General features: G+C 38.2%; 1 long non-coding RNA gene across 1 annotated transcript in view; it reads left to right on the top strand.

The window, feature by feature from the left end:
* Window positions 1–13927: 13927 nt before the first annotated feature.
* The window catches only part of LOC148116626 (uncharacterized), a 51360-nt gene continuing 40412 nt past the window's right edge, over window positions 13928–24875 (top strand). The window contains exon 1 of the long non-coding RNA XR_015733697.1: window positions 13928–14003. This is a non-coding gene — a long non-coding RNA (uncharacterized LOC148116626). The remainder of the gene's footprint in view (window positions 14004–24875) is intronic.

Genomic DNA, 24875 nt, shown 5'->3' with positions numbered 1-24875 from the left:
CATTAATAAGAAGCATTTTTTTAAAAAAAACCCTCAGGTGTTCAGGATACATACTGACTATAACAAGTAGCATAAGAAATTCTAAAGTAAATCTATTAATAGGTTAGATTTAGCTAAAGAAAAGCAGAGGCATGGGATGGAATACAGTTGAGAATATATTGTGCTTGGGCAGGAATGAATGCTCCCAATCTTCCAATGTTTAGGAGGATAATTTTGAAAAATTCTCAACCATGCACTGCATTTACCGAGACAAGTTGCAATGGGCTTTCATTCTAGGAAGGCAGATTTGAGTTAAAGACCATTCTCAGCTTTCATGTGCACTTAGCAACAGTCTCATCCATGAAGCAGATACTCCAATCCCTTGTTTTTCTCCTTGTAGATTTCTGCATTATTTCAAAAGCCTGTAGAGCCAGTTGACCATATATGACTGCCGGTGAAAGATACAATACCTCTTTCACATTCCCTTCAACTTCCTTGATTTGTTCTGTAGAGTAAGGCTGATCTATTGCTCATGATAAAAACATCATTTGAAGTCTGTGCTGTTCTTAGTCTCCATATGATTTAGATAAAAATGTGGCACAGGCTAGTCTTATGTTTCTTTTCACTCCCACTGACCACCTTACCCTTATGTTCAGGGTGTATCTGAGCAAAGAAACTCCTTTGTTCTTAACCCATGAATATGTGGATTTGTTCTGTAGACTTGGCCCCATCGTGTGAATGTTTGTGAAGAATATTAAGTTGGGTTTAATAAATTGAAATCAGGTAAATTGAAATAAGTTGGAGCTGAATGATTTTTTTCCCCTCAGCTATAAATATTAATAAATAACTCATTTGTGTTCAGTTCTGATGTTTCTAGAAAATACTTCAGTCTTAAGTCTTACCAGTTGGAGTTAGTAGCTAAATTATGAAAACAATTCACATAATGTCTTGTGATATTCTGCCTCCTGTGTTCGGTGGTGGGATCTCAGCCTTTGTGGAAAATCATTTCAACTCTGGTCTGGCTCCAACTGCTTAAAAAGAGCACTAGCACCTTCTTAAATGGTTCTTTCCTTCACCTGTGACATTTGATGTTCCCCTGAATTTCTAGCTGTGCTACGGTTTTGAATCTTGTTCTTCAGTCTTGACTCTAATTCACTCCTGTTGTTGACAACTCAGCAACTCAGATTTGTGGTTTAATCCCAACTGCCTGTGCAAGAGACTCAAGGAGAAAATTCATTTGCTGCATTCATTCAGGGAGGGCCTGGGTGATGAGATGGTTCTTCAGTAGATGACTAAAAAACTTCAAAGGTGCCTTCCATATATCAAGAGTTGGAATTCCAGAGTTGGCACCCCTACCAAGAAGATCCACTTCAGAAAAGCTACAAGAAAAAAAAAAGTATGTAAACCCTGCCTTAAGCAGCAGGACCTCCTCTGATGACTTAGTGATTGCCCAGGTCTAACATGCAGAAGGTGATCTAAAGACAAAACCATAGAGAATAAGGTGGTCTCCTGCCATCTCTTATTTCCACTGTCAGAGATGATACATCTTTTAATATAAATTTTAAGCAGACATTGGCATGTTCTTCTTTTGTTTCTGGTCTTATCAACAGCATTTGTTGACCTGGTTCAATTGGGCTTTTGCATTTTTATAGTCTGTTAACTTTTGGGCATAAAGCATATATTGATGCTACAAGATGAATTAAGACTCATTTCATAATGTAAAGGGGAAGCCGGAAAATGCATTTCTGTGTATCCCAAAGCTTCTTGGATGAGAAGCGAAATGCCTTCATAGAAAAATCAGAAAGTCCAGTTGCCTATTGAAAAAGGAACTTTGGGAGAACCATGACCTGGATGACTGAGAATCTCCATAGACACATTTCTGTGTAGATGCAGCCTGCAGTGAAGTGTGACTTAGTTTCTTAGGATTCTGGAGACATAAACATGGAAATAAGAAGGTCAGCGTAGACTCTTTTGATTGGCGGCTGTTCATCATGTATTTCAAACAACTATTGTCCGTGATAAGCACCAATAGAGGCTTTCAATTTGTCAGTATGAGATGATATCAGGAAAGAAAATCCTTCAAAAGTAGTATAAAAAAGACAGCAAGATAGTGTAGATGAGCTACTGTCTGTAGAATGACCTGCAAGGTTGCAAAATATGCCTCTCATACCTTATTACGCTTGCCTGTAAGTTTAGAGTATATATTATTCTGTTTAAAGATAATATTTTTTGCCTGTGTTTTTGCACTACAGAATCAGATTTCCCACCTCCTGATGCAAGATAACATTTTTTTTTAGAAATGTGAGATTTTAAAAAATCCTCAGAAGAAGAATAGACACAGCTAAGCTATTTTGAACACATACACATGTTTGGAAATGATCTAAGTGTAACATTTCTTTCCTCTGTCCAATTTCTTTTTCTCACTCATTGCTGCCGCAGTTCGTCTCCTCCTCCTCCTCCTCCTCCTCCTCCTCCTCCTCCTCCTCCTCCTCCTCCTCCTCCTCCTCCTCAACACAGGAACTGAAATACTTCTGGTAGTTTCTTCTATTAGAAAAAAATACACTGCATGACAGCCTGACAACACTTGGAGATCATTCCACTCTGCAAACTATTTCATTTATAAAATTTGTAAACTACATTTTTTCAAAGTATTTGGGACAAAAAAACCAATATTTCTTTAAAAATGATGTTATATGCATCCAATCAACATTCTAGAATGTAAAGTGAACTTTATGTATTAAAATAGAATAAACACAACACATAATGAAATTAAGAACCTATGTTTATTTCTACTTTTTTTCGGCATGTCGGTGTTAACTTTGGTCTATGTTGCTAGAGATCTGATGAGGGATCTGCTCTCTTTCTGAGAAAACAACTGTAGTACCACCACTAAGAAGGCCCTGCCATGAGCACTCATATACTTTAGGCACAAAATAAATGGAAGTAACATGATAGATGGAAATACAAGTTTTGCTGAATACTGATTTGCTGATTGGGGGTGAATCTTTGCCCCCCACAGAGAGGGCCCACAATCTGGGTGTCCTCCTGGACTCACGGCTGTCTTTAGAAGTGCATATGATGGCCGTAGCCAGGGGGGCTTTTTATCAGGTTCGCCTGATCCGCCAGTTGCGTCCCTTTCTGGACCGGGACGTCTTACGCACGGTCACTCATGCCCTCGTCACCTCCCGTCTGGACTACTGTAATGCTCTCTACATGGGGCTCCCCTTGAAGAGTACTCAGAGGCTCCAACTGGTCCAGAATGCGGCCGCGCGGGTGGTTATGGGCGCACCTCATTACACCCATGTAACACCTCTCCTGCGCGAGCTGCACTGGCTCCCAGTAGTCTTCCGAGTGCAATTCAAGGTGTTGGTCACCACCTTTAAAGCGCTCCATGGCATAGGACCAGGATATCTATGGGACCGCCTTCTGCCACCAACAGCCTCCCACCGACCAGTTCGCTCCCACAGAGAGGGACTCCTCAGGGTACCGTTGGCCAAGTTATGTCGGCTGGCGACACCCAGGAGGAGAGCCTTCTCTGTCGGAGTTCCTGCCCTTTGGAATGAATTGCCCCCAGATATTCGTAACATCTCTGACCTCCGGGTCTTTCGCTGTGCCCTCAAGACCCTACTGTTTTGACAGACAGGGCTGTCTAACTGAATGAGTTTAAATTGGGTTTTAATTTTGGGTTTTAAAATTCAGCCAAAACTATTTAATGATTTTAATTAATTTTAACTATGATATTGTATATTTATGTTTTAATTCTGGCTGTACACCGCCCCGAGTCCTTCGGGAGAAGGGCGGTATATAAATACTATTATTATTATTATTATTATTATTATTATTATTATTATTATTATTATTATTATTATTATTATTATTATTATTATTATTATTATATAGGCATCCCTAGCTGATTTCAGGGAATGGAGAAATAGGTAGAAGAGGCACACTTCTGACATTGCCCAGATGTTTCAGATCTTGTGGTTGCTTATCACATTTATATATTATCTTTTAGTCCAGTGCACAACATTATCAAAGAAGCACAACTGCCTGCTTTTCTTTGCCTATTTCTTTTTTTCCAAAGCTAGCTTCTTTCAGATTTGGCTACCCTTAAACAACCTAGTTTTGAAATCTTAGTTGTGCTGCATTTTTAACTGATCAGTGACCTATTGAATGTTAATTAGGCCAGATTTATGCATATATAGTGTTATCAGTTAGCAAGAATCTTCACATACATAAAGAATGAAAAGCCTCCATGTGAGGTATGAGAGGTCTTGCGTTCTCATATGGCAACAAACTTAGGGTTGATTAATATTCATTTTCCCTGGCTTCAACTCTGGATCAAAAGAGCATCTCTGCAGCTGTTCCAATGGAGCTAGCAAGTTCAACAGCATGAAGAGAGCCCTTGTGGTGGAGACTGGGTTTAGCAGGGCAAGGTTTTGAACTGCCCCAACCACAATGAAATGAGGAAAGGAATAGTGTTAGGATTGCGACAGAATGACAAAAAGACAGAGAAGGTGGAACTGTGACTATTTTAGATAACTTAATATAACATTAAAAGGGGACAGTGCTTTGTCACAGTCTAATCAGAAGACTTAGAATAAGTGGGTGTAAATCTGATCTGCTCTACCTGTTATGCAGTGTAGATTTTGCACTGACAGATTTATCTCTGGATCCTTAATAAAAGTTCTAGACATAAATGTGCCTGTCCTTTTAGGGTCAGGAAAGAGGGGTTGTTTGCAACAATCAAATTAAGAAATTACAATAAAATCAATAAAAAGAAAGAAAAGTTAGCAAGCAGAGCAGACCAGATGGAATGAAGTGAGGGGTCTCACTGTCTCTCACCAAAGGCCTGGGTGACGAGTCAGGTCTTTGAAGCTCTTCTGAATGACAGCAGAGTCAGGGCCAACCAGATCTCAGGGTGAATCTCATTCCAGAGCAGGGTTCTCCAACCTTGGCAACTTTAAGACTTGTGGACTTCAATAATAATAATAACTTTATTGTCATTGTACGTGTATACACAGTATACCCATACAACGAAATTCACTTAACACCCAAAGACCAGGTCCAACACACATAACAATCCCCAAACGCACTCCCACCCATCACAATTCCCCACCCCTAAACCACCCAAACATCCACACAACAGATCAAGTAATACTGTCCAACAGCTCACTGATGGTGGCCCTTTCCAGTTCCTCTGGAACTCTGGGAGTTGAAGTCCACAAGTCTTAAAGTTGCCAAGTTTGGAGACCCCTGTTCCAGAGGACAGGTGCAGATATAGAGAAGAGATGAACTACCAAGTCTACCAAGCATGACTCATAAAAGTACGAATAAAAATTTATAAGGGAAACTCCACTTCTCCTTACTGATTGTAGTAAATTTACTATAATGAAAATAATTTTAACTATGACACATCTCTCGCAGTTAAAATGGTACAGTTTGCCTTATTCTCCCAACTTTTGCTACCTTGCTGTGTTGCAACAAGTATGATTTGGCTTTATGTTGCCGGCTTTGAGTTCCTTCATTTATACTGACCTTCAACAACTTGTTATTCTCCATATTTGTTGAGTTACACGTACTGGCAATGTGGAAGATCACCGTTTTTCAAGAAGTTCGGTGATATATTTTGATTTCTCCTTTACATTAAATAAAGTTTAGAAGTTTAGAGCTCATTCTGGTGTTTTTATTATTATTATTATTATTCTTGTTTATTGAATAGCTGAGAAGAGGTATGAATAACTTCCATATTTGATGCAAATATTTGTAGTACTTTTAATGGTCAAAGAAGTGTTCAAGGGAGAGTCATCTTTAATCTTTAGTGGAGAATGAGATAAAGAAATATTTTTAAACAAATGTTTGAAGATTTTTCAGAACTATCTTACTAATAGTTATTTGAAATAATTTGCTACAGATTAAGATATATTTCCTGCTAATAAAATCTTGTCCAAATTGATTTGCAGATGCTACAAATCAGCATTTCTCAGCCTTCAACATTCTGTGAGTTGTGGTCCAGCACATTTGGAGGATCTGGTGAAATGCTGCAGTTTTATTTCTGTAGTATACTGTATTAGATCCTTTCTATTTAGGGTTTTCCCCATTTAATCTATTCACATCTGTGAGCCTGTTCTCCAATGTTTAGTTTACATTGAGTCTGAAATTCTGAAACAGCCTTTTACTGAAATCTTTTGCCTAGCCAAGGAATCATTTCTAAAAAGAGAGATGTGTCTTGTGAAGTATAAGGATTGTTCACTGATTTAATGTGAAAGGAAGTGCAAGGGGAACTAGTTCACTGCTTTTGTTGAGGTTTTCAAAAATGAATTCTTATAACAGCAGCTAAGTATTCAATCAAAAAATGTTTTACTTGAAGCTTTTAAAAATGATGCTTTATTTTGTTTATCTTCTTTGAGATTGATCTATCTCACCAAAAGGAAAGGGAAGAAGAGATGATTTCTCTAGCCATATACCTTGAAGCTAAAGGGCAAGGAGGAGGGGTGCTATAGAATTTATTTCACTTCTCTCTTTCTTTTCTGCTTAATTTGCTAGAAAAGTAACAGAGTTGAAGAAATCCTTTCTCATACCAGGATTAGCAGGAGATATCAGATGAAGTATTACAGATATTTTGTACAAGTAGTACAACATTGATTCCCAGTTGAAAACAATGCAATCCCAGATTTGCAAGTGGATGACTAAGATCCAATGACAAATATCCACTTTCTGTTTATGAACTAGTTTTCTATTAATGTAAAGAAAATACTGATCAATGTTCTTCCCTCCCTCCCTCCCTCCTTTCCTCCTTTCTTTCTTTCTTTCTTTCTTTCTTTCTTTCTTTCTTTCTTTCTTTCTTTCTTTCTTTCTTTCAAAATATAGGCCAGTAATTTGGAATTTTTAAGTAGAAACTGTATGTCCAAAAGATTTAAATGATTTTTTAAAAAAAATTTGTAGAGGAGGGGGAAAGGACAAAATAAAAAAACAAAATGCCTCCTGTAAGTGGATAAATCAACCAAAACAATAAGACTGCTCAGTATGAAAAATCATTTATTTATTTATTTATTTATTTATTAAATTTCTATACCGCCCCCTCTCCCAAAGGAAAGCGGTGAACAGCTAAAATTAAAAACACACAATACAAACATTAAAATACTATAAAACAAAATTAAATTTATCATTTGGCTTCCCCAATTTAAAAACCCCTTACCCATAAAATTCCCCAATTAAAAATGTTTAACCCAGCCCGGCTTGCTGAAATAAAAAAGTCTTCAGGGCCCGGTGGAAGGTACGGAGGTCCAGGATCAGTTGTATCCCTGGGGGTAGCTCGTTCCAGAGGGCGGGTGCCCCCACAGAGAAGGCTCTTCCCCGGGGGTTGCCAGCCGACATTGCCTGACCGACGGCACCCCGAGGAGGCCCTCTCTGTGGGAGCGTATTGGCCGGTGGGAGGTTATCGGTGGCAGAAGTTGGTCTCGTAAATAACTGGGCCCTAAGCCATGGAGCGCTTTGAAGATGAGAACCAATACCTTGAAGTGCACCTGGAAGACCACTGGAAGCCAATGCAGCTCGCGCAGGAGAGATGTCACGTGGGAGCGCCATGTTGCCCCCATAAGTACCCGCGCGGCCGCATTCTGCACCAGTTGGAGCCTCCGAGTGCTCCTCAAGGGGAGCCCCATGTAGAGAACGTTGCAGTAGTCCAGGCGGGAAGAGACGAGGGCATGAGTGACTGTGCATAAGGAGTCCCGATCCAGAAAGGGGCGCAACTGGCGTATCAGGCGAACCTGATAGAAAGCCCCCCTGGCCACGGCCATCATTTTGTTCTGTTTGAAGGAAATACATATGAATCAGGTCATGCTAGAGATTTTTCTGAAAGTGAATGAGTTGATGCAGCTAGCACAAGAATAGAGGAGATTCCCAAAGCACTGTTGGAGGTAGACTTTTCTCAAGTCTAACAGGACTCAGATATGAGCTCCTGCTTAAGCCTACACAGTGGTGATTTGAATGACCAAAAAGAATTTTTTTTTTTTTTGTCTTTTACTGTGTCAACCAAAACCCAGCAATCCTTTTCAAGGTAACTCATTCCCTTCCTTGGGGAGATTAAAAGTCAAGGCAATCCAAAAAACTGTTGTAAATAATTTTTGTACCATTTTGTGGTGCATTCCAGGTCAGTTCCCTCAGATGCTGTCACTTAGTGGAACTCAGAACCTGGGAGGCACACCTTCTTCATAACTATCCCGACCCTTTGGAATAACCTCCCACCTGAGATTTGGGGGGGGAGTCTTTCCTTTTTAGTCTTCTGACAAGCCACAAAGATATGGTTGTTCTCTTGAGCATTGGAAGTTAATAGTATGGATGATTTGGTGCATTGTGAGAAGATATGTGTTTTTATGTTGTTGCTTTTGTTAGTTTCTGTGAATTGTTCTAGGTTCACTGTGTAAAATAAGCAGCCATATAAAGATGGATGGCCAGAAGGAAGGAAGATGGAAGGGAGGGAGAGAAAGAATAAGGCCCTTTGAAATGTTGGTTCCGCCACTTCTTCTCTGAATCCAAGTCCTCTAATGAGGTGGCAGGAGATTGAATTCATGCCACAATAAAAGCTTCTTTGTGTGTGTGTGGGGGGGGAGGGGGAGTATTTTTATCTCTGAAGGAGGTGATAACCTCTTATATATATTTGTAGAGTTTGAGGGTACTTTATCTGCTTTCATTTTTAACCACCTAGAGCAGGGGTCTGCAACCTTAAACACTCAAAGAGCCATTTGGACTTGTTTCCTACAGAAAAGAAAACACTGGGAGCCACAAAACCCTTCCCATGCCTGACTATTTCTTGAGCAGCCACAAAACTAGCATATGTAGTTGAATTAAACGTTCTTCTTCTGAAACTTCTCTTTTCTTGGATTTATCCATGGTTGGCCTACCAGGGGTTGAAAAGCTCAATAAATTGTGTGCCGGCGGGTGTCACACATTGGCAGTTGTGACACATATTTTGAGTGACAGGGAGCCACAGCAGAGGGGTAAAAGAGCCTCATGTGGCTCCAGAGCCGCAGGTTGCTGACCCTTGACCTAAAGTCTATAGGAATGGATGGCATACAACAATGTAAAAGAACAAACTAACAAAGATACTACATTCCTAAGTAGTTTCTTTGAACATAGGAACTCTGTTAGAAATCTAAAGGTACACTTATAAGCTTTCTTCAGAAAAAATGCCATTTAAAATAAAATTACAGGTAATCCTTGATGGTTCTTAATGAGCATTAAAAGTTATAACTGACCCCAAAACGAGAACCTATGACTTGGATTCTAAATTCTTGCATTTGGGCGCCCTTCATGTCACCATGTTTACTTTAGTTTTGCAAAAAAACAACAACAACAACAACCCCAAAAAACGGTATTTACTTCCAATTTTTGAAAAAACTGCATCCAAACTGAACCATTGGTTCACTTAATGACCGCAGCATTTGTTTAATGACTGTGGCACTCACTTTATGACCACTTATTTATTTTATGACTGGTACAACATACAACCATAGTAGGTTACATTATAGTCAAATATCAAGGACTACCTGTGGTTTTTCACTATGAAAAGACAACTACTCTTTGTGTTCAATCGGTCCACTTCATATGAAGAAATGTTTGAATAGACTTTTATTCTAGGTTTTCAACATACTGGATGCGATAAAGGTTATAAAAGGCATCTAAGTTGTTATTTTAACTTTTTGAAATCAATACTAATACAGATGAAAAAAGTTTCTACCTATCACTGAGCGAAGACATATTATCAAAACATTTAAGAGTGCCTGAATGTTTTTATATTGGCTGAGACTATAGGTAAAATATTAGAGGTCTTAAATTTCCCCTCACAGATACTTTCTCTGAATACATATCCTAGTCCCACTTCCTGCCTTGGTACAATGACTTGGTAATTAAAACTATCATAACTTGTCATCATGGGATGGGGAAGGTGGGACTTCTTCTAATCCTACTATATTAAACATATATGGTTTCTATAACCACTGTTGCTCTTGTAGCAAACTAAACAAAAAAGAAAGGCAGAGAATGACACAGGGAGAAAATGAAATAAATTCTAAGCACACTCTCCTGGCTTTGTAGCATTTGTGATATGATGTTATAGAAATCAGCTTTTCTTCCCTCTTCGTTTTGGGAGATAGGAGGTAGACCAATCTCTCATGACAGAAACAAAATCAATTTCTTTTTAAAAAAAGAAAAAGGCCAAATATTAAAATATACAAGACATGCAAGACATTCAGTGAGAAAGGGAAAAAAAATATAAAGCTGCTGAAATTACAAATGGCAAATTAGGAATTCTCCTGTCAGAAAATATAAAGAAGACTATAAGCTCTGAGCAGATCACTAGATGATGTGGGTCTGCTCTTAATTTAGAGACAATCTCCTGCAATGATGTTGGATAAAGCACACAAGTATTGAACTTGTAAAGAGAAAATAAATATTTGAGTGAAAATATTGAGCTTTAATATATTCACAGTCAAAATAAAAATTGACTATATGCAAATTTGATATTTTTTTCAACTTATCACTTTCAGAGGTGGCAATATTTTCCTAATACAAATTTCCCTGTATCTCAGTTCTTTTTGGAAAAGAACTTCTGATTCTTGGAGAGTCTAATTAATTTTGAGGCTGCATGAGGGAGATGGCATGAACCCTGTTTCTCTTCTCATCCTCTATTCCCAGCTTCTTCCTTGGTTTAGAAGAAATGAAAACTTATTTTATTTAGCAGAAGGAAAGGGTTGGGGGTAAAGCCCACTTGCTTTACGCAGCTTGAATGTTGATTGAAACTGAGGCATAGGTGGCCGTTGTTGGAATGTGGAATGAGGACTTGCCTACTTCCCTACAGCTTTACATATGCAATATTATACAGACCTAATGGGCACTAGTATTTGTATAATTTATGGCACTTTGCTATACCATGAAAAGTGAAATATTTAGTTCATGGTTGGGAAATGGATGATTTCCCCCGACCCTCATCCCCCAACTGTATATAAATTAAACCTTAACTCTCTGAAGCCTGGCCAGTGATGAGGGATACTGGGAACTAGAATTAACATCATCCGAGGGCCATGTTTTCCTCATCCCTGCTGCTGCAGTAATTTTCAGCAGCAGCCCAAGTGACTATGCAGCCAAAGGCAGAGCAGTAAATGATCCATACTGACACCTCGGTCAGGATGCATAGTACAGTATATCCAACACTCATGATCAGTTGAGTTATTCTGACACTCCAGGCAAAATGCAGCTCTTCCCTTTTCTGACCATAAAAATAAATCATATACTCAAAGGCACCCACCTCTAACAATTTGCTACCCTCTGCAGCCCAAGGCAAAAGTTTCACTATTGATTTCCCAAAGACGAAAAGATGTGCTTTCTTTTCCAATGGCAACCATTGAAGGATCTCTAGAGTAGTTTTCCCAAACCAAATAAATCAGGCTCTTATATTTCTGAAAAACCTGGAATCTTGCCCCTCCCCCCCCAGCCTCATTAATCTACTAATATGAACCACTTTTAAGCTCCTTTTAATATATCTTGAAGATGCAGGAAAGAGCAGAAGCATTTTTCAGCTTTTAATATACATCATAAAAATACAGGAAAGGGCAGAAACATTTTTCACCACTGCCATGTCCTTTTGCAGGTCAGCTTCATAACCCTTCTGCAGAGACGGCCGACCTAAGAAGCCAGGGGCTTAGAACTATTAGCCACAGCAGCAAAGCCATCATTTAACTACTTCAAAAACCCATTTGAACAGGATGGTGCTCTTCTTCTGAACTGAGGTCAAGATCAAAGAAGGGAATTAAGCAAATGATTGATGTCTCTAAAAAGGAATTTTAAAAATATCAAAGGTGCATAAAATCAAAGTACTAAGAAATAATCTCATCTTTAGTCATGTGGGTAGGCTTAAAATGATCACCTAACATTTTTTAGGAAACCCAGTACCTATTTTCGTTTGTACTCCCATCCTTTCTATTCCCTTGTTTCCATGGCACTTCTAATAGGCTGTAGAATTCTTTCTAATGCTACAAAAATTTATTTCAATATAGCTAAATTGTCATATATGCTTTAGACCTAATGAGTAAGTATAGTAAAGAGTTTAGATAATAAATCAAAGACATCCGTAAATGTATTTGCAATTTCTTTTATGATTACTATTTTACAGGCTAGGAAGCACACATTTTATATGACATATGAAAGCATGCTGGATGCAGGGTTGGAGCAATCAAGGCAATTCGCCAGAGGAGATGTACCTCAGTAGCAAGAAATTGATTTCATGGAATTTCATCTTATACTATCAACTTTATTTTAAAACCAGCTGTGTCATATCATAACTCACATGTCTCTGTAGTTTAAGGATTACTGCACATAACGACTGCACCAATGGCCCACTACAGTTGTGTTTTCTTAGTCTCGTGAGCAACATCTAAGCACTACACTGTAGGAATAACTGCTGCTGGAAACATCCCAATTGCTACTTTGTGCACATATGTTAAAATGTAGATGAGCATCTGTAAGGAAGGCTCAGCGGGATTCCAGATAGACATTCTTCTTAAGACCATTGGGCCATCATGTTTAGACTTCTTCTTTGATATGAAGTAATAAGTAGAAGGTTAGAATGTTGTTACAAATCTTTTAAACTCCAGAGTGTCTACACTGTTGTTTTCTTGGTGATGAATAACTAATGTGAACTTTCTAGGTTTATTTATAGAGAATCCTGCAGAGTCTAAATGGACAAGCTATTTTCCAGTCCACCGCAATCAAATGCCGAGTGTTTCTTCTTTGCCTGGTGCTAATGGTGGGCTAGAAATCCAGGAAACTTAACTCGCATCCCCATGAGCTCTAGGCTTGTCTATTTTAGGAGAAAAGAGTTACGGTGGTTACTCTCTGGGACGATCTTTGTATTCCTTGTATTACACACACCTATATTATACATCTATCTCTATCTATCTATCTATCTATCTATCTATCTATCTATCTATCTATCTATCTATCTATCATCTATCTATCTTTGCAGAAGCCTGCCACAAATAGTGAAATGTAACACATTGGTGTTTAACTATCTTTCCTTTGATGTATCTTCTTTACTCCAGTGAGGGAAGCATGAATGTCTCTTGCTTGATATAGCTTAGAGGAAGGCTTGAGAATAGGAAGATGAACAGAGAAAGTGGGGCAGAATAATCAGCCACTACTTACTTTCCACTGATGAATGGAAAAGTTAATCCTTACAGTGTGCAGCACTTTGCAACCAGATAAGTACCTTCTAGCTACAACCACAATCTCTCCCTTCCACCTCAAAAAAATGTCCAGTGGAGTGTATTAAAATAAACTAGACAAGTGGCCTTTGAGGAATTGCACAAGGACTAGGAAGTAATAAATACAGGGATTGAATCTGTGAATTATTTTTTTGTTTGTCATCTTTTACTAGTTCTAAATCCACACAAACAGGTCAAGAAATAGAAGTTTACTTGTGTGAATTTATTGCATAAACCAGCTCAACAGATTGCAAAGTGTTTCCCCCACTCCACTGCCTTAGCATTGATTTGCTGGGAACTGAAATTGATGACTCCTGTTTAGATAGAGCTGTAAATCTTTCATAAGTTGATGAGAGTGTAGGCCGTTAAAAACACTAGCGCTGTGGCAATTCACATAAAATGGAAGATTCGATACACTATAAAGGTAATAGCATGAGAGTGAGCAGAAATATAATTTCTCTCTCCCTCCCTCCCTCTCTCTTTTAGAAACCAGACAAGGCAACATAACCTGGAATTTTCATTCCAGGCCTTTGTGAGTTGCCTCTCACCATAGATGTTTGTTTGTTTGTTTGTAAAATTGGATTTGTAGTGATTTGCCCACCCGGCAGTCATCCCAAATAAGATAAAGTTTATTAGAGATGGTGTTGCCCTCTTGCAAGCAGATGAAGTATAACTTTTTTGCACCATATAGTTGACAGTTGGAGAAACTGGAAACAGAATTGACGTCAGAAATCCTGTTCAAGAATTACATAAATTCAGTGCAAGGTAAGATGCATATTGTAATTAAACTTTTGACAGTTTCTACTAAGTTCCTCACACATTTAGGAATTGAACTGTTTTTCAGTTTTTCACACCTGAAAAACTGTTCATCAGGAATGTGAACAATTTAACTTGTCCATTTATTGGAACTCATCAAGAACTGTTAATGAGTTTGCAAACTTTTGAAGAATAACACTAAGACATCTCCTTTTTAGGACTGCCCATCTAGATAGTTTTCCTCCCCAACATGATGCACATCAATATCATTAAAAGTCTATTTCTTGGAATCTCTTGGCAAAATTGTTTACGTTGCTGAGGCTCTAGCTGATCTTCTGAGGTTATGTTCAGCTCATCAGAGCCCTGGTGGCACAGTTGTTAGAATGCAGTATTGAAGGCTAATTCTGCTGACTGCCAGGGGTTCGATCCTCACTGGCTCAAGGTTGACTCAGCCTTCCATCTGTCTGAAGTCAGCAAAATGGAGACCCAGATTGTTGGAGATAATATGCTGATTCTGTAAACCACTTAGCACTGTGAAGTGGTATATAAGTCTAAGTGCTATTGCTATTTTGATGCCAAACCATGTTTTCCACTAGACATGATTTCAAATATAATACAGAGAAACTGCAATAGCTGAAAATGTTTGTATAGGTTTATAGGCCTATATAATGTTGTATGGTCAACATTCTTGTATTTAAATATATTACACAGCTTTATAAAAGTTAAGTAAAAAAAATCTAGCTGAAGACAATGGATGACAAATTAATTAATTCATTGTTGCTGTCTGTGCCACATTAAAATGCATTCAGGTAGATCACAATATTTTGAGATTTTAAAGAATCAAATCTTCTACAGCAGTTTTATGATAGAAGTGAGTACACATGGATTTTTTTAGTGAAATAGCCACTAGAGGTGAAAAGGGAAACTTTGTTGGAAAGTCTTAACTGAGGGAATCTTTAGTCCATTCAGTCCAGAAAGCTTATTATGTCCTGCTGTCATGCATGGTTTTCAAATGCTGCAAGATATTTAAATTTCTGCTTAAGTATTCAAACCCTGGCTCAAAGAATCAGATTTTTTTTTTAAAAAAAAAAGCAAGGTGGGGGGGAGAAATTGCTACTGTTCTGGTGCACAATTCTCATCTTCAAATTCCATAAGTGTTGGAGACCTGAAAGATATTTTTTTGTTCTACTGGTGTCTTTGCAATAAGGAGAATGGTCAAATATGATTTAAGGACTTCAAAGGGAAAGTGTCTTTGGTGTTTAATCTAACTGAAGGACGCACATGGAACAGGTTATCATAAGAAGCGGTGTTTCTGAGTTGTTCGTCTGTTTTAGATTACCACAACCACAGCAATATCATGCTTATGACCCAATATTACAGACTGTATTTTGGTGGGTGTTTCTTTCAACATCACCTTTGAGTAAGACATGAAAATTCTTCCTCCATTGAATGGAAGAAGGAAAAGTATTTTGAAGCCTAGCTAAAATGTCTCCATGATATGTTGGGATGCCAGCTTCCTATGAAGGGGTGTAGCATAGGATCTTTGAGTTACATCCAACTCATTTAAAAGTTAACATTCCACTCCCTGGATATGGAGGCTGTCATTCATTTGGTTAACTGTGTGGCCTGAGAGACTGAGGGCCACAAGCTCTCATTCTATAGTATTTCCTTCTGAAAATGGTGAAAACAGGCTTGCAGGATAGTGAAAGATGGAATTATCTCTGTATGTTTGTTCCTTCTTCTATGTGTTACATAGCATACTTCCCAAATATCATGACTTCTAGATGTGTTGGACCATGACCACTATTCTGCATTAGTGTGGTCAATGATTTCCATCAATGGAGTTGATGGGAATTATCCAAGACAATGGAAAGAGACCTGGTTGAAGCAGGTATAATACACTCTCTGGCTAGAGGAACTTGGAGGGCCAACTGGGTCTAGTTAGTTTATTGCTTAGAGCTTTAAAGAGAGTAGATTCCCATAAAATATTATCTATAGTAGTTCTATTCAAACTTTGATTTACTGCCCCGAGATCCTCTAGATACTTTGTCTTAAATCTCCAGCCTCTCCTCTTACCCATGCTGGCTTGGGCTAATTAAAATTGTAGGTCCAAACATCTCCTTGAGTGGTGGTGGGTGGTGGTGGAGGGGTTGGACTAGATGACCTATAAGGTCCCTTCCAACTCTGTTAATCTGATAATCTGAAAATCTCAAGGGTTTCAGATTGGTAAAGAGTAGTCAGATCAAGTATTCTTGAATCAGTGAAACAAAAAGCATCTGAAAAACCTTTTAGCATTGATTTAACACCTAGTAAGCAGTAAAATATAAATACCTTTTTATTTCGTTATATTTAGCCAGTATTTCTTTTCTGTGGCTAGATACAATACCAGCATAAGGTAATAAAGGAAACTTGCAATACATCCCAACTTGACAGTGGTGATATTTTTCTACAGGGTGTATTGTAATATTTTTTCTGCTGTGTATCAAATAACTTGGTACCACTGTTGAATGACAGATAAGGCAAGCCATTGAGCCAAGTCAGTTGGCCCTCTGCACCTATTAACTTGTACAACTTGTACTTGCATCCCAAGCTCACATTTCTTAGTACGCATATTAAAATAATATGCATATTTAAACATTATTTATGAACGAATGGAGTTCTGCCCCACAAAGGGGACATCTTTCTCATCTTCTCATCTTTCCCATCTTCTTATCTTTCTTACTATCTTCCTCTATTGGTATCTTACGATTTATCACTTGTTGTTTGTATCTTATGATTAATGATTGTAACTATGATTTATGATCTATAACCTATCACTTTTTTGTACACTAAGAGTATATGTACTGGAGACAAATTCCTTGTGTGTTTAATCACACTTGGCCAATAAAGAATTATATTCTGTTCCGTTCCGTTCCATTCCATTCTAAAGAACTGACTATTCTGGTGCAACTGAGGTTTTAAGAAGGCAGTAGCCTTATTCCCCAAGAGCTGCTAAGATTTTCCTTCTCCTCAGAACCCTAGAGGATGCACCTGTAGCTCTTCTGGCTTCTTTTGCTGGACCCAAACAGAATTTGAGATGGGGACTGGACAGGGGAAGAAACCAAAAGGCTTTGCTATTTCTTGGATAGAGTCTTTCTGAATTATTTATAATCAACCAGGGAGCTTATGCAATGACATCTTCTTGAAATATAGACTGCCCACTAGTTCTCCTTTGCATGCCTCCCTTTCAGGTGTTGTATCCTTGACTGAATCCCCTGGTTAACCACAAATACAAAGAAAGCATTCTAAGGGGCTTTCAGTTCCAAACAGATTCAGGTGAGAAGTTAAGGGCTGTAACTGGAAGACTAACAAAAATCCAGGAGGTTAAACTTTGAATTTAGTCCTATAATTGCAGTCATATCTTTTCATCCTTCAAGATTTTGAGGAATAACTTGCACAGCAGGGAGCTTACTCTATCTGTAAAGATTCATTCACACAAACACAAAAAACAGAACATTGATTTGAATAGCTCTCAATTGAATCCAGTCCTTATGTGATACCCCCTCTTGTTCTTGAAAGTATGAGAGGCTTGGAGAAACTGAACAGTTTGGAGGCTGGGACAGGTCTAAATGAAAAGACTTGCAGCCATTTCATGCTGCTGTTTTCCATAAGAACGTACAGCTAATATCCCATCACCCACTGGATATTCCGCATAACCCCTAGCTTAGCCCTCATCTTTTGCATTAGCTTTACGCTGTAATGTGAGGGCCCCTACTGTTGAGCTCTATTTTTCCACATTGTCAATCACCATAGCCATCACTTAGCTGAATGAGATTGAAAAATATTGGTCTCTAGGTGCCACACACACCCACTTTTGTTCTTTCTTCACTACCGGTTCTTTTCATGAGAAAATAAATGTTACAAGGCCCAGACTGGGCACTGGGTTGGGAGAGTGGTCAAGCTGCCTTTCAAAATATTTGCAGGGGGTAAAAGATGGTAGCAAGACAACTTAGTGGAAGAAGGGAAAATCCCAGAGGTGGGAGTCGAGATGATGAAGTTGAAATACCAGCCACTGAGAAGCTGCCAACTCCACATTTCCAGAGTTCCAGCTATAAACACAATTGTTTCCCTGGAGCAGGATCTGAGTTGTTAGTGAACGAATTGGCTTCTCACCACACAGCATTTGGGGGATGCTGGGAAGCTGCACCACCTCAGATGGTTTGGGCATTAACCTCTCCTTTGTTTTATGCATCAGTAGACTGGAACAGCCATCTAGTACTTCTACCAAATCAGGACAAAAGCAGTAAAGCTGGCAGCAGAGGAGCTGTGTGGGGAGGAAACATATGGTCTTCTTTCTACTTCTCTTCTTCTGGAGCACTTTCCTCTGCCATCTTTGGCACCCTGCCCTTCTGGATTCCTATTTGCTCTGGTCTGAGTGGATATGAATTGAAAGCTTGAGTGTGGGAGTAAGATGGCAAATTGGAAAAGGAACAGTTCAGGTTCTCAGGTGTCTTGTTTGGTCTTTTAAACATTCTGACCGTCTAAGAGGCAAATGGGAAGTGGCTATATAAGCAACCGTATACTAAACTGTAAGAAGTCCAGAATGTCAAGAACATCTTTCGAGATTATTTTTCTTGAATATGACCATGGCCCTGAAAATCCCAGAAGCTATGTTGTATAAGAAACATTGGAATGGATGTTGTTTCAGAACTGTCATTGATTTAGAGAGAGTAAATTTGGGAAATTTAATTCTATGTGTACCAGGGACAATAGCTTAGCTCTTTTCCCTAAAGTTATAATATATAATTAGATGTCTTTCTCCAGCCCCAACATCTTAATAGCATTAGAAAATAACAGCAAGTTATTGATTTGGGAAGCACAGAAAAAGCAAAATTACTGGCTGAAATTCTGTGGGGTTAACTAACTTTTTTTGCTGTTGTCTGAGGCCATAATCAAGTTGTTGATGTGGGGTGATCTGTAATGATAATGCAAAATGCCCTTTTGGGTTGTACAGAAATCTCTGAAAACAGCAAAAATGAATTAGATTTTAAATCTGAAAATAGCCTTGCTTCTTGCTTACTAAACCTTTACTTGATTATAGCTTATGCCTCCTTAGCAAATCAAAAGGAATTATCTTAAGTATGTTGCTTACTCACCAAACTCTTTACAGGAATACTTTGCCATGGGCACTGCAGCTCTTCTGTTTCTCCCCCCCTCTCCCCCCTCTTTCCATCATTGCACCCTTCACTCTCTTTGATCTGTTACTGTGGCCTTTTCTCTATCCTGCTGCTAATCTACATTTAAAGGTTTTTTAGCTTTGTTATATAGGCACTAACCCTGTGGAATTGCAAAATCCAGCCGAGTCACTGATTTTAAATCAGGCTTTTTAAAAAGCCCTCCTTTATGAAAAAATAAAGAGCTCTTGATTAAATATTGATCAACTGATTCACTTTTTCCCTCTTTTTAAAATCTTGCCACTTATTGTCCATTAAACCTAATTTGCTGTAAAACTGAAGAGCATTCCATCTTCTTCTATGGCTTGGATTTATTTATATATGTAAAAGGTTTGGGTTGATTATGCAAGGAGCTGATGCATTAATGAGCTTTCACCAGGCAGCTTAGGCCATGTTCACAAAATGAGTCATGCAGACAGAAGCCGACTGCTCTGATATCTGATAGACCTTTCCAGGGTCACACTATTTTTGTTTTGTTTTGTTTTGTTTTGAAACTGGAATTAATTTTCAATAATGGAATAAAACTAGGGCAATTTACATCAGGAAATTGAAAAAAAAAGTCTTGAATTAGTGGTTAGAAGTTGACTTCTTAGCACTAAGTTACAAAGTTAAGTATTCCCATAGTTTATGTTTATTCTAGAACTGCTTGGTCTTCTCTTTTATAAAAGCTAATCCTTCATTTGAAGGCGTCTCCTATTTGAAGAGCTGCCCAGATGAAGATATTGTAGGAGGAGATCTTTGTTAGTTTTCAGTATCCCACACTCGGAAAAAGTCTGATAGGACAATTTCAAAAAGTTTTTGCAAACTACAGCTCACTTTGTTAGATCCATGGAGTGGCTAAACTGATGCAGCATTTAATCTGGGATTAGATGGGAGAAAACATGGTAGTTATCCAGACGGAAGTGACATATGAAATAGATTACTAGTACCTTATCAATTAACAATTGTGTTGAAAAACTGGGTTTGTTGGGACTTTCCGAAACTGCCTGAAACATTCTGAGGTGTGGCAGTTCAGCAGGTTCTCACTCAAGAGTGCTGGTGCTAGGTCTTTTGTTCTAGAAGAGCTTCTTTGAGATCTTTAATAGATTATTTTGGGAGATTAATATGCTCTGCTGTAATTTGTCTTCGTTTTGAGTTCTGATGTCAAACTAGTATTTATTAATTCTTTTGTACAAACTTTGTCCCTCTTGTCCTACATAGAATCCAGAGGGGCAGATGATGATATATATCATATTACAGGCAGTCTCTGGGTTAAGAACAAGATCCATTCCTAACTCTGTCTTTAACTCAAATTTGTGTGTAAATCAGGACTTGACTTATGAATGGGCTGCCTGTTATTAAAAATGGCAGATAGAGTTCTCCTTCCTTGAGCTGACAAACCACTGAAGCCTCACAATGTTTTCATGAACTGCTGAAAATAGGCTGTATATTAAAAAAAATACCCATCTTCAGAGATTCATGAAAATATTGTGCAGCTTCAGCAGTTCATCAGTTTGAGTGGCCAGGGCCAGGTGGCAGTAGCCAATTGTTCCAATACTCACTCCCACAGCCCAATTTGCTTCTCCAAATATCAGAATAACTAACAAAGCCTTCAGGTTCAGAAGGTTCATTGGGATTTGGACAAAAGTATCGATGTAATGATTTTAAATTGGGTGTTTTAAATTTTTGGGGTTTTAAATCTGAGCCGAAATTATTTAATAATTTTAATTATTTTTAATTGATGTCTCTCTTTGTGCTTTTAATAGGCTGTACACTGCCCTGAGTCCTTCAGGAGAAGGGCGGTATAGAAATAAAATTATTTATTTATTTATTTAAATCACTCCTGCTTTTTATACAAAGAATAATTTCATGTGCACACTTCTACCTAAATTCCTATCCCATCCCATCCTTCCAAGCATTGGAAAGATGGGATGGTGACGCTGGATATTGATCTTGAGCTACTGTAAGACCATCCTATTTATGCCTAATTCCTGACTAGATAGCATGAATATGTAAAATATTTGCTGTCTTGAATCAAAGTGAAGTAGGTGGATCAAGCAGAGGATTTTATGCATCATTAACGTTGTCATAGAGGATACAAAATAAAGGAATTGGGACTATATAAGAATATTGTAAGGACCTTGCAAGAGACATCTGCCCAGTGGAATGTGCTCAATAGAAAATGCCATTTAGTTTTGGAAACCAAAAAGTTTCAAGTTAATGATTGACTATGTGACACATCATGAGTTTAGGAAACAAAGCAGGGGGGAAAGGGAAGAGAGAGAAAATAATCAGGTCTGTTACTGTGTGTATGGGCAAAGAATTTGGAAGTGTCTGAGAAAGGTTAGAAATCTACCTCAGAAAACTGGGCCGCAGAATTTGAGAAAGGTTGGAGAGCTCCAATTTTAGTTTCTGCAGAAGCTGCCTTGCATTTTTACTGTAATACATTATTTTTCCATGCAGTTGTGGCTTCTCTGAAATCCGTCCAGTGTTTTTGTTCTGGATGAATAGCAGGGAGGAACAGTGCCTCAGATAAGTAGACTTCCAGTTCTTCAAAAGCCAAATCCTTGGAATTCCTCCTATGCGGAACAGTTTGTTTTAATTATATAAATTGCAAAATCTCTATCCCTGAATTTCCCCATCCACTCTTATGACCCAACTCCCTACAAATAAAAATAGGACAAAGACTTTCTGTTATGTGGCAACAAGGTTTATAATTTGAAATATATGCTGCCTGTACAAAACAATTATGGCAGCGTTGATATTAGAATAGCCCACACCGCAATGATATATTATAAGAACCATTGAAAATAATGTGTCCCTCATCAGTGAGCATTCACATATATATCTATATAATATATCTATACCCATAAACATTATATATAGTCTCTCTTTGTGTGCATATATACATAAATAATAAATTGCTTTCATTATCATTATTGTGTGTTTTTTTATTTTTGTTTTACTCATAATTTCTAAAATATTATCTTATGTTAAAGATAGCATTTTATATTAAAAAAGTAATGTGGGCAGCTGAAATTCACAATGTATGAAAGAAAAATCTCTCCTTCACTATCTGTGTAGTTTATCTTTTTCATATACCATTGAAAATTTAAATAACATCAAGTATTTGTGTGTGTGCATAAGTGTCTGTGTGCATAAATGCACATACATGTGTATTGTTTGTGTCTGTATGACCAAGACCCATAGTTTTGAATCAACACTTACAGACATTTAGTTGGTTGGTTGGTTGGTTACATGTTGGAATAGGTTCCAGTTCCATTTTTTCCCAATCCAATAGGCAGTAGATAGAAAGAAAAAACTAAGCACAGATACTTTGTGGCTGTACAGGGCAATGCTTCTTTCTTTCTTTGGTCTATGGCCATAAGCATTAGCTGACTCAGCATGGTCTATCAAGCTTATCTGATTCTTACTGAAAGGGTGTCCTTGACTGAGAAGGTTCTTAACTTTTCCCTTTTGAAGTTGTCAAAGGCTAGAAGGTCAAATATGTCAAGCAATAATGCCTAGAAGGGAGCTTGTGGTGTGGAATAGATGTGAAGAATTTGCAAGTGTCTCAGTGACTGCCTGTCAGTTTTGGGATGATTTTGGGCTAACTTCTTTAGGCATCCGATCATATCCCTGAAATTCTTCAGCTACCACTCCATCTCTCCAAGGCCATACAAATGAAATAGTGACTACATTGGGGAGGGGGGAGTTGGATGTAGCTCCCTGTTCCTGACCAGCCCCATTCCTAATGGTGCCACATAGATTTTTATCTTTTTTCTCAGAAAGCGGAAAAAATAGAAAGGCGGGAAATGGGACCAAAGAGGCAATTTCCCAACCTCCTACAGGAACTGAAACGTGTACTGCCAGCATAAGAAAGTGAGTGAACTGGCAGGTAGAAGAACACTAAGTCAGCAAGATTGGGCAAAAAGGCTCATTCAGTTTAATGGTACAATATTTCTTTTGCAATTAGTAAACATGTTGGAGAGCAGGATTAGCTTTGCAACAACTAAGAACAAGGACAGGAAAACAAACAATCCAGTCACCTCCTAAATAATACTGATTGCATTGGGTGGCCTTGACCTTCTTTCTTGAGTGGAATTGAGGTCATCTACCTTAAATTCTATGTGATGTCCTGCAGTAATAGAAAACAGGAAGAGAAAAAAAAGGCATCTTTATTTTTTTCTTCTACTTTATGTTGTAAAAGAGTTTCTATCTCCATTGGATAACAGTGGCAGGCATTTAAAAAAAAAAAAGATTGAGGGGGAAAAAAAACAGGAGGAGACAGCTTAGCCATTTTTTTGATGAAAAGTGCCCAGGAGCTTTCCTTAGGATTTTACCAAATCCCCTGGAAATAAAAGAAAAAGAGTTCCCAGACTTTCAGCATGAAAACACAGATGAGAAAACAGGAAGGCACATTTTAATGATCTGCCTTAGGCAGAATCTTCAGGATCCCCAAAATAATGGGCAGAATCTTCATTAAAGTAGGGATTTTATACTAATCAGGTAAGAAAAAAGTTGTCCTCTACATATCTTAGTTCATATGTTACATACGTTGGTCCATATGAGTGGACATAAGCATTTTAAATTCCATAAATGGACACATTGACAAGAGACAAATGCAAGAGCCATAACAATTCAGATTTTCCCCTCCTTGATCCTCTTTAGAAAACTTCGAAAGGAATAATCATTTTTAAAAAAGAAACTCATGGGTAGCTTTTCTTTTCTTGGTCCATCCTTAAGAAATGGGGGCAAGAAAATAGAAGAAAAGAGAGAAAATAGAATAAAGAAAGTGGTGTCTTCATGCTTGCTTTAACCACTGTAAGTATGCTGGAGGATTGCGAAGGAAAATAGCACAAATGCCAATGAATAATATCTTTTATAAAAATGAATTTATTTGGGAGCAATGATTTACAAAACTATGGTAGCTGAGATGGTGTTTAACCTTCTTGCGCTGATATTTATATGGATAATGATAGGCTTGCCCTTTCACTGTGCAGCTATTACTCATAATTATGCAGTTCCCTGAGGTCTGGGAGTAAACAGGGGGATTTGGTATGTGTTCTTAATGTGCAAAGGGTTGTAAGAATTACATATCTAAGATGCAATGTTAAGATGGAGTAGAGGAAATATATTACACATATTATTATTTAAATGAATCATAGAGCTGGAGGAGCAACGTAGCCCACTAAGTCCAACTCTCAGATCCTGTGCAGGATTGCAAAATAGAGCATCTGATGGTTGGGTTTTCTTTTTGACACCTCAAGCAAAGGGGGGGGGGGCACTGACTCCCTAGGAACAATTCCTCTGGTTCTTACTGTGGATAAGTTCTAAACTTTCCAACAGAGCCTGCCTTCCTGTAATTTAAGACCATTGGTCTGTATCCTGTATTCTGGGGTGATAAAGACCAGCTCTTGATCTGAGTGCTGAGGTTCAGCTATTTGAAGAGTGATATAAGATTACCTCTATTCTTTCCCAATTTCCACCTCTGTTTCATTCTCTCTGTCCTAGGATCGAGTTTCTAATCTCCTGATTATTTTTTTGCCTTTCTTGGAATCCATTCCAATTAGTCTGAATCTTTCCTAAAATGTGATGGTCAAAACTGAGCAGAGGGAGGGTATGATCTGATCAACCCAAAAAAGAGTAGAACCATCTTTGTTATGCTATGGAAAATCTACTTATCTAT

Source organism: Pantherophis guttatus, chromosome 1, assembly GCF_059756535.1.
Source record: "Pantherophis guttatus breed Tessera chromosome 1, ASM5975653v1, whole genome shotgun sequence".
Classification (NCBI taxonomy): Eukaryota; Metazoa; Chordata; class Lepidosauria; order Squamata; family Colubridae; genus Pantherophis; species Pantherophis guttatus.
The sequence above is the reverse complement of the archived record's forward strand: the minus strand, read 5'-3'. Positions and strand labels throughout refer to the sequence as shown.